Source organism: Peromyscus eremicus, chromosome X, assembly GCF_949786415.1.
Source record: "Peromyscus eremicus chromosome X, PerEre_H2_v1, whole genome shotgun sequence".
NCBI classification, from domain to species: domain Eukaryota; kingdom Metazoa; phylum Chordata; class Mammalia; order Rodentia; family Cricetidae; genus Peromyscus; species Peromyscus eremicus.
In genome coordinates this window covers 116484649-116493886 of record NC_081439.1, presented here as the reverse complement: position 1 = coordinate 116493886, position 9238 = coordinate 116484649, and the positions used below count along the sequence as shown (strand labels likewise).

The 9238-nt window shown below is 43.5% G+C and overlaps 1 pseudogene; it reads left to right on the top strand.

Annotated features, from left to right (window-relative positions):
* The first annotated feature begins 704 nt into the window (after window positions 1-704).
* On the top strand, window positions 705-1149 carry LOC131900213 (large ribosomal subunit protein uL14-like; annotated as a pseudogene).
* The last annotated feature ends 8089 nt before the right edge of the window (window positions 1150-9238 follow it).

The window sequence follows — 9238 nt, the reverse complement described above, 5'->3', positions numbered from 1 at the left end:
GTGTTAAATCCTGGAGTTAAATCCTGCTGCCATGTGGGTGCTGAGAATTGAACCCAGGTCCTCTAGAAGAGCAGTCACTGCTCTTAACCACTGAGCGATCTCTCCAGTCCCATAGCTCTGTGTTATTGTGTGAGATCTTTTATATAAGAATTTAGCAGGTATGTGTGTTGTGTGTGTGTGTGTGTGTGTGTGTGTGTGTGTGTGTGTGCATGTGTATGTTTCTGGGGTGTGAACCCAACAACTTCCACATATTAGGCCAATGTTCCACCACTTAGTTACATGCCCTGCTCCTCGTGTAACTGTTTGTCATGAATAGAAAGTTCATTCATTCAGCAGCAGCCATATTGAGAAGAATATCTTTGCAAGCTGTGGCATGGATTTCAAACCTCAATTAAAATAAGCTATGTAAAAAAAGTTTTCATGTTGCCTCATGGGAATCTTCCTGTCTCAGCCTTATGAGTACTGAGAATACAGGTGTGGCTTTTCTGAGTATTTTTTTAAGCAGCGTCGTATGTGTCATGTGTAGTAAAGTAGAATTTCCTAGACATTCAGCAGTCACAGGGTAGGTTAAGCTGAAAAGTGAACTGGGAAGTGAAGTAGCACAGTGGTAGAGTGCTTATCTAACATGCTCAAGGCCCTGAGTTTAATCCCAGTACTATCAAAAATCCAAAAAACGAAATGCCTTTACTTTCTGGGTGCTCAAGATGTCTAAGCAAGGACTTGGTGCATCTTCTTGAGTGAATTTCAGATTTCCCTGGCTCTTCTGGTAGGAGTTGTGATCAACCATGCTGACAATATAGGAGCCAAAACTTTGTATTTCGTGTTTGCGAAGGGAATCAAGGCACAACTGAACAAACTTTCCAGTGCTAGTGTAGGCGATCGGTGACGGCCACAGTTAAGAAAGGCATGCAAGAGGTAAGAAAAAAAAAAAGGTGCATCCTGCAAGGGCAATTCAACAATGAATATTGAAGAAAGGACAGTGTGTGTCTTTCTTTTGAAGACAATGCAGGGGTCACAGTAAACAATAAAGGCAAGATGAGAGGTTCTGTCGCCACAGGTCCAGTTACAAAGTAGTGTGCAGAATTGTGTAATAGAGCCCCAGACCTTAGTACAACTGACTCCATGATAGTAGTGCCAATCAGGCTGTAAAACTCAGCACATAGACATCACCAACTGCGCCCCCTCCAAAAACATGCAAAGACCTAATCCATCAATGTTCATAGTTCTGGGAAAGTCTCTAAATGTACTAACCTTGCTTTTTGGCTTCTGTAGTTCTGCTTCTGGCTAACTGTTCTTGTTAACTGAAGTGTGTCAACCCAGAACATTTTGAGTGTGTGTGTGTGTGTGTGTGTGTGTGTGTGTGTGTGCTTAAAAATTCATCCTGAGAAAGGCTCAGGGCTGCACTGGGATACAGAGCACCCAGTATAGCCCTCAGACAGCTAATAAAGATTTTCTGTTGGTTTAAACCCATGTTCAAGTAGTCTTCTTTGGTGAATATCCCACAACATTGCATCTGATGCAGGCAACATCACAAGATTCTCCAGTGTATTTGCAAAATCTAATTAAAGAACCTTTGCTCAAAAAATAAGTGAACGTGTCATTGGCGATTATTATGAACAAGGCAAGTGGTTCTAGGTCTTACAGGGCAAAGGTCTTATACATAAATTTAAACACTAAATATGTAACAATTTAAATACAAACCTAAGAATGTATCTAAATAATTTTATTAGTTACTTTTTGTGTTGCTGTGACAAGATACCCAAGAAAGCAACTTTAGGAAGGAAGGGTTTATTTAGGCTTCACAGTTCCAAAGTATGATCCATTACGGTGGGGAAGTCATGAGGGAGGAGCATGGGACAGTGGATCACATTTCATCTGTAGTTCGAAGTTGAGAGAGATGAATGCTAATCAGCTCACATTCTCTTTTTTATTCAGTCCTAACTCCTAGATGATTGAATAGTGATACTTACATTTGGGTGGTCTTCGGTCTTCAATTAACCTAGTCTAAAATTTTTCTCATAGACATGTTTAGAGGTTTATTTCCATGGTAATGCTAAATCCTGTCAAGCTGACAATATTAACTATCACAATAAAAAGCCACACAGTGGTAACAACTTTAAATTCTTACAAAAATTATGCCTTGCTAGGGTAACCAGATGCCTCTTTCTGCCCAAGTATTCATCCTGTTAGGTCAATGGCTCTTGGGCAACCACTTAGCCTTGATGTCACTCTGAACTCATTTGTTTAGTATCTGGGAACATGGATTCGAACCCTCCTTGCTAGATGCACTATTAACTCTTCAAGGATCCAAATAATTGTGATTCATTCAGAAGTTTCCAAAAAAAAAAAAAAGTACAGTGCCCCATACCCAAATAGTCATATCATAAATGTGTATGGGATTGAAAGGTTTGTAAGAGAGGTTTATAAATGAGCCCAGGTGTGGAGAAGAGAGAGTGCCTGGAGTGGAGTGGCCTGTGTGTGGCGTCTAAGCCTCTGCTAAGTGACACAGTGCACGAGAATAGAAGGACGCCTCTGTTTTGGGTTGGGGAGAACTATGAAAGAAGACAACCTCTGTTTGGAACTGGGGGACTAGAGTAGAAGGGAACCTCTATTTGCAGGGGGAGACTGGAAAAGAAAGGCATCTCTGTTTGGGTCTGGGGAACTAAAATAGAAGGCACCTGTGTTCATGGTGGTGGGGCTAGACTAGAAAGGCACCTCTGAGGGCAAGCAATGAAAGTGATATCTTGATAGAGGGGGGCATTATGAGGTTAGGGAGAAACCTGGTGCCAGGAAAAATACCAGGAATCCACAAGGACAACCCCAGCTAAGACTCCTAGCAACAGTGGAGAGGGTGCCTGAACTGGCCTTCTCCTGTAATCAGATTGGTGACTACCCTAATTGTCATCATAGAACCTTCATCCAGTAACTATGGAAGCAGATGCAGAGATCCACAGCCAAGCACCAGGTCGAGCTCCGGAAGTCCAGCTAAAGAGAGGAAGGAGGGATTCTATGAGCAAGGGGCATCAAGATCATGACAGGGAAAACCACAGAGACAGCTGACCCAAGCTAGTGGGAGCTCATGGACTCTGGACCGACAGGTAGGGAGCCTGCATGGGGCCGACCTAGGTCCTCTTCATGAGGGTGAAGTTTATTCTGTTTGTGGGGCCCCTAGCAGTGGGACTGGGATCTGTCCCTGGTGAATGAGCTGGCTTTTTGGAACCTATTCCCTGTGGTGGGATACCTTGTTCAGTCTTGATGCAGTGGGGAGGAGCTTGGTCCTGCCTCAGCTTGATATGCCATGTTTTGTTGACTCTCATGGGAGGCCTTGTCCTTTCTCAGGAGTTGCTGGGGGCATATGGAAGGGTGGAGGGAGTGGGAGGAGAGGGGGGAGGGGAAGCTGTGGTTGGTATGTAAAATAAATAGAAAAAATGTAATAATAATAAAAAGAAAGGCACCTCTGTCGGGTGTCAGGGAACTACAATAGAGGGGTAACCCTGTTCTGAGTGTGGGGCTGGAATAGAAGGGAATCTATGCTTGGATGGAGGGGACTACAAAAGAGGGGCACCTCTGTTTAGAGTGAGGGGGACAACAATAGAAGAGAACCTGTGCCTGAGGTGGTGGGGAAGGGCACCTTCGTATTGGGTCCAGGCAATAGACTGGGTTGTGATAGGAAGGAATCCATTCTTCAAAGAACCTGCTTTTGTTTCAGTGCTCCTAGGAACGTTGAGGTATCATGTGGGACATGCTGCAGGAGACATGTGGAGTCTACAGGGATGAGGAAACATCTGAGACTACTTGAGAGAGAGAGAGAGAGAGAGAGAGAGAGAGAGAGAGAGAGAGAGAGAGAGAGAGAGAGAGAGAGAGAGAGTCCAGTTGTGCCAACATTTGAGCCATACCTGGTGCTACCTGCTCTAACTCCCACTGTGCAGCCTCACAGAGGACCACTCACCAGATCTGGAGAAGACCCACCCAGATGAATCCGAACTCTAGTGAAAAGCCTCAAGTGAATCCAGTGATAGCAGTTGGAAGTTACTAAGTGTTGGGGTAGATTTTTACACAGAACTAGGGAATTGAAACCCTTCCCAAACAATACTGGGAGGACAGGATTTCTTAATCTAGAACATCTTCTTACTTTAGAAATATTTTACATTCAGTTACTGGAGAATTTCATATGTGTATATATGTATTTTCATCATATTTACTTCTAGCCCTCCAACTCCCCTCAGACCCCCATTCCATAGTCTTCTTCCAAATTTATGTCTTTTCATAACCCACCAAGGTCATTCAGTATTGTCCATACATAGATGGGTATGGAGTTATACATTGAAGCATGGGCAACCGACTAGGGCCACTTCCCCAAAGAAAATGGGATGCCCTTACCCCTGCAGCCTTCAACTGCCAAAGCTCCTCAGCTAGGGGTAGAGCTTAATGAGCCCCCTCCACCTACACTAGAGTTTTGATGGGCTTGACCTTGTGTAACTAACCACAGCTGCTGGGAATTCACAGGTGCAACAGCCTTGCCATGGCCCTAATTAGTGTTCTGTCACAGTCTTTCTCAACCTCTAGCTCTTACGATCTCTCTGTTCCATGTTCTACAAAGTTCCCTGAAGCTTGTGGGGAGGCAATGTGACATAGATGTCCAGTTTAGGTCTGCACACTCCACAGTTACTCATTCTCTGTACTCTGACCAGCTGTGAGTACCCGTATCAATCACTAACTGCTGCAGAAAGGAGTATCTCTGATGACAGTTGAGAGCTGCACTAATTTGTGGGTATACAGACAAGCATTTAGACAGCAGTTAGACCCTGTGTCGATTTAGCAATGTAATAGTAATATGTTCTTCCCTAGGTTCTATGATCTCCTTAGCCATGGAGTTTTCTTGGCCAAGTTTACAGTACCAGGAATGAATTCTGTCCTGTGAGGTGAACCTTTAACATAGTCAGAAGTAGTTGGTTACCCCATTCATGCCACTATTGCACCAATGGGCAGATCTTGCCAGGTTATTCATTACCGTAGCTCGAATGGTTCACATCTGGGTAATACTTTTTGATAACTTTTCTTTCTCAAGAGCCTGTATAATATTTTCCAGCACTATGAAATCTAGTTAGTATGAAAGAAATGTCCAGTTCAGTATCAGCTTAATTTCTCCATGTCCTGACTCGAGTGGGTAATGTGTGCAGCAATAGGATCTTAACCATCAAGTTCTGGTGGGCAACAAGGAACAATGGTATACTGGTTAATTTTGTTTTAATCAACTTGATATGAGCTAGGGTTATTGGCGAAGAGTGAGCATCAATTGAGAAAATGCCTCCATAAAGATTGGCCCATAAGCAAGTTTGTGGGAGCATTTTCTTGATTAATGTTTGGCATGGGAGGGCCCAGCTCACTGTGGGCAGTGCTGCACCTGGACAAGCGGTCCTAGGCTATATAACAAAGCATGCTAAGTGAGCCATGGGGAACAAGCCAGTAAGCAGCTTTCCTCTATGGCTTCTGCATTAGTTCCTGTCTTGACTTCCTGCCCTGATTTCATTTCATAGTAGACTGTAGGCCATAAGCTGAAATAACCCTTTCCACCCCTAGTTGCTTTTGGTCATAGTGTTTTATTACAGCAGTAGAAAGTAAACTTTGATAAGTGGTAATACTCCCTTTTTAAAGGGGTTTAGGCATCACCACCACCAACTGAAAGGGTGGTATCTCACACTTAAACTGGGCTTTTTATTTGATAACATATGGTGCCAACATATTTCCCTCCATAGAGGATAGGATAATTACACTTAAGCTCTTGGTATGTGGAAACTTCTAAAATAGTAGGTTTCTTAGCGGCTTTTCAAGCGTCTTTAGTGTTAATTATCCTTCCTCTCCTCCCTTCTCTTCCCTAGTCTTCCATCCTGTTCCCTACTTACACCTATGCCTCTGATTAACCTCTTTCTCTCTTTTATACCACCAATGTTCTGCTAGCCTCCCTACTTTAAAATCTCTTCCCTGTGTCACTGGTCCCCCTCAAGTTTCCTGGCTTCTACAGGTACTCCAAGCTAATCACACAGTTCTAAGGACTTGAAGCTAGGACTCACATATGAGAAAGAACATGTGACATTTGTCTTTCTGGGTCTGGGCTCCTCAGTTGGTATGACTTTTTCCAGTTCCACCCATTTATGTACAAATTTCATAATTTCATTTTCCTTTACAACTGCAAAAAAAAATTCCAGTGTATATATGCATCACAATTTCATTATCCTTTAATCAGTTGATGGAAATCTAAGGCTAGATCCACATTCCAGGAATCGCCTGTCTCTACCTTCTCCATCCTACACTGGAATTATACAGACACATAGTACCAAGTCTGGCATCTGAACTAAGGCCCTTATGCTTATGCAGCATGCATCTTACTGAGGCATCTTCCCAGCCCAATATTAGGTTTTTGAGATACATTCTGGTGTGGCATGTACCTTTAGTTCATTCCTAATCATTGCCATGAAGTTTTCCATTGTACAAATATGCTACAATTTGTTTAGTCATCCTTTTATTGATGGGCATGGTGGCTATAGTTCTTTTCTTTTCTTTTTTTTTTTTTTTTTTGGTTTTTCGAGACAAGGTTTCTCTGTGTAGCTTTGCGCCTTTCCTGGAACTCACTTGGTAGCCCAGGCTGGCCTCGAACTCGCAGAGATCCGCCTGGCTCTGCCTCCCGAGTGCTGGAATTAAAGGCGTGCGCCACCACCGCCCGGCTTATAGTTCTTTTCTAACCGTGTTGTGGCACACATGTTTCTTTCATGTTGGTGGGGATAGAACCTTGAGCCTTGTGCACCTAAGTACTCTACTGCAACTAAGTACTCTACTACTGAGCTATGTTGGCAGACGTGGAGGAACACACAGAGACCAATGCAGAGAGATAAGAAGGTTTCAAATATTTGCTCACTGTTTGGTATTCGTCTTTGAATTGCAGTGGGAAAGAATAGAATAATCATTTCACATTTAACTCAGCAATCAGAGACTAGATTTAGATTTAATATGTGCCACGAAGGAGAATATGGAATGCATCCATAAGGTGGAAAAAGAGTTTTCCAGGAAAATCAAACACTTGATGTCAGTCTGGCCCAGTGGGTGGAGAAATCCATAAGGAAGATAGAAAATCAAGAGTTACTGGGACTTAAGTAAAAGGAAACGGAATGAACACAGTGATGTGCTGTCTAAGCCCAACCAGAACCATCAGAGTATAAAACAAGTCAGAAAAAGACACTGCAGGAGTGATGGTACATTTGGTTACTTTCCCTACTTGGAGAGGTAGTAATTGATGAAGAAGCCCCAAGGAAAAAGGTGATCGGAGCCTCAGCCTTACCTTCCAGGAAAAAAAAAAAAAAGAATTAGGAAGTGAGGCTTCCAAGAGGTGGCAGCCTCAGAGTAGTCTGGGCAGGAGTACAACAACTTGCTGCAGGAGCCTGTGAAAAGATGGATACTTACATTTACAGATAGGCCTTGGGGAAGCTGAGAGAGGATTCAGGCAAGGTGAGTCTGAATGTGGCGGCATTAAAGGTAAAGGCCATTTTAGTTCCTCGGACAAGGGAGGGGCTTTAGTACTAATAAGGGCTCACCACTAAGTAAGAATAAGAATGAGATTCAGACACGTATTTAACACGAAGAGTCAAAAATGCTTGCTAGAGGAGGTAAAACTGAGAAGCAGAAGCCAGGCCCTAGGACAATGATGTGTCCGTTTGACTTGAGCGAGAATAAACTCGCCAAGTTTCTTGATTCCCAGGGGGCACAGCTTTTTCATTTTCGTGCCAAAAGACCATCTCCTAGGATATGGAGACCATCTGTGTCAAGGAGCAAAGCCCTTAAAGATGATTTCAATGTAAAATGCGGCGTGACGGGGGCCATATTGTCTGACACTGTCCAACCCCTTTCGTATTTCAACAAGTTAAGCACAAAGGAAGTAAAAAACGGTCAGCAACAATGAACCAGAATTCCCAGACAGCTCCAGGGGAGAGGGAGAAGGCTTTGACAGAATTAAGACAAGTCAGTATGGATGTGCACAAAGGTGTCTAAAACCACTAAGTACAGGGTTTGAAGCGAGCAAAGAAAGATGACCAGCTTAGTAAGAAGCCACAGCCATGGGCCCCACGCTGCCCCAGCTCCTGGCCACTGGGGATCACAGTGGGAAGGAGAGAGACTGCCTTCCCTGCTCACACAGAGGCTACCAGCTTGCATGAGGCCCTGTCCCGCAAGCCTTTGCAGCTGCCAGAATTAATTCTTCTCAGGCCTTGTCACTTTCTAGCGGTAGCTCCGCTGGGCTTGATAGTATCAGCTCCACGATACACAAACTCTTGTCTTTCATACTTCAATACTTAGGGTCGAAATGATATGATCGTCGGGGGCTTGTGTCTCAGAGAGTGAGATATAGACTAGTGGTTTTCAACCTTCCTAATGCTGCGACCCTTTAATACAGTTCCTCATGTTATGGTGACCCCTACTCATAAAATTATTTCATTGCTATTTCATAACTGTAATTTTGGTACAGTTATGAATCCTAATGTAAATATCTGATATACGATCCTAAAGGGGTCATGACCCACAGGTTGAGAACCTGTGATATAGCCGACCCACTATTGCTATGAGCTCATTATTGCTGCAGCCAGAAGAGGTGCCTTTGGAAACTTATTATATACTGTTCTTTGTTTTCGTGTGTTGGAAAATTTATTAAAGAAGAACAATGACAATGATGACAAAAGAAAATAACCATCTCTCATTTCTCTTTTCTCATAGAAAACTCTCAACAAGGATTCCTAGCTATGGGGTTTGGGCAGGACACTGAGAGGCAGGCAGATGGATGAACCCTGTTCTTCAGTCACAATCACCTGAAAAAGACTGACAGCACACAGACAGACATGGCCAGAGGGGGTGGGAGGAAAAGTAACATGAGAGAAAGTGAGAAGAAAACCAATCTGGTTGGTATTTGAAAGGAGTAACTGGGAGCAGGATTTGAACTGCTCCCCCAAAGAAGCAACCGTGTTAGGTGGCTATAGGGGAGGCAAATGTGGTGGCTAATCTTGGTTGTCAACTTGACTACATTTGGAATCAACTAAAACCCAAGCAGCTGGGCGTATCTGGGGATTCTTTTCTTGATTGGATCATTTGAGATAGGAAGAACCACCCTAAACTTGGGCAACACCTTTTGCTAGCAGCCTAAAAAGCAAGTGGAAGAAGGAAGATTTTGCTTTTTGCCATTCTTGCCCTCACTCTGAGT